The sequence below is a fragment of the Callithrix jacchus genome, chromosome 2, assembly GCF_049354715.1.
Source record: "Callithrix jacchus isolate 240 chromosome 2, calJac240_pri, whole genome shotgun sequence".
NCBI classification, from domain to species: Eukaryota; Metazoa; Chordata; class Mammalia; order Primates; family Cebidae; genus Callithrix; species Callithrix jacchus.
In genome coordinates this window covers 106,321,148-106,323,049 of record NC_133503.1, presented here as the reverse complement: position 1 = coordinate 106,323,049, position 1,902 = coordinate 106,321,148, and positions in this window count along the sequence as shown.

Below are 1,902 nucleotides of genomic sequence, written 5' to 3'. Positions count from 1 at the left end.
TTTAATAAGAAATACATAAATATAGCACTAATAAAGACAACTTCTACACAAGATAAAATACAACAAAAATGCCCCTCTTATTTTAGTTTGTTTGCATTTTCAGAACTTAATTTCCAGAGGTATGTAGAAAATGTAAGTCCAAGGAAAGAGGAATCAATTCTAGTTGGGTTCTAACTATGGAAATGTCTAAAAATCTTTGAAGTGTTTTGGAGAATCTCTTTTCTAAAGGAATAATTGACCAGAAAAGATTGTTTCTATATTGTTTATAATTGCATACATTTTTAACACCTGCTTCTCAGTAATCTTACATCTTCTATGATATAAGTTCAGAAAACTCCAGCCAGTCATGTCTTCTCAAGAAGAGATAAGGAAACTGTCAGGATGTCAGTCTTCTCTTCCCACCAGCTTTAAGAATGACAGGCCACAAATCACTTTGGGTGGAAAGAAATGAATGTCAACTGTGTTTGTTCCTCTCTGTGTTTAGAGATGAAGAAAGCCTCTTAAACTATACATTAATGTGTACTAATTGATATATCTGGATCAGCTCAAATGCTGTCAGTCACACTGTGTGTTTATATAAACTCAGCACTTTAAAAAGAACCATTTGCCTCCAAGCCAAGGAGCAGAAACAAAAATTTGTATAATTTCCTACTGGTTTATATTTGTGGATAAAAACCCACTGTTAAAGCATTTTAAAGGCCATTTTTTTGTGTTTTGTTTTGCTTTTTAGTATTGAGTAGACATATCATGCACATGTGACACAATAAAATGATTTATATTTTTTTTAGGTCTACTTTCTCAGAAACTATTTTGGTAGCTTCTACATGAAAAACTTATGAGACATTGAGACCTCTACAATGATTAAAAGAGCATGCTTATGGCATTCATTCTTCTCATTAAAATCCATAGATGTTCTAGGGACTTTCTTGTACTCAAACCAAATCCAAAGTACTGCTTGCTATGTATCCCACAGGTTCACTTTCTTTTTAATTTTAAACCAATTGTTGTCATTAATACCTATTTATAATTTTTTTGTTTTTCTCTTCTGGTTGAGATATAATACACAAACAATTAAATTTAAAACTTATAGTATGCAATTCAGTCGTTTTTACTGTATTCAGAAAGTTGCTTACCATTACCACTATTTAATTCCAGGTTATTTTCCACTTCAGAAAGAAATTCTATAGCCATTATCAGTCATTCCCCACTTCCAACTCCCCACAGACCCTGGATACTAAAAATCTGCTTCTGGTATCTCTGGAGTTTTCTTTTCTGTACATTTCATAAGTTAAATCATAAGGCCTTTGAGTCACATTGCATCATATTAAATATGTGCCCTAGTGTGTGTGGCTTTATTCACTTTGCATAATGTTTTCAAGATGTATCCATATTATAGCATGTGTCACTACTTCATCTTTTTTGGGGGTGAATAATATTCTATTTTATGAATATACCACATTTTATCTATTTATTAGGTGATTGACATCTGGATTGTATTCACTTTTGAGCTATTATAAGTAATGCTGCTTGTGAACATTTGTATACATATACCTAGGAGTGAAATTTCTGGGTCATATGGTAACTCTGTGTTTAACTTTTTGAGGATCTCCTGTTTTCCAAAACAGATCTACCATTTTGTATTTCCATGAGCAATGTATCAGGGTTTCAATTTCTCCACATCATTGTCAATACTCATTATTGTTTGCCTATTTGATTACAACCATTTTAGCAACTATTGCTTTTATTTGCATTGACCTAATTTTCTTAGTCTATTCCTGCTGCTGCAATAAAACACCTAAGACTCTGTTATTTATATATAGTAGAATCTTATTTCCCATAGTTCTGGAGGCTGAAAAGTTTAAGATCTAGGTGCTAGCAGGTTTTGTATCTGGTCATGCCCTG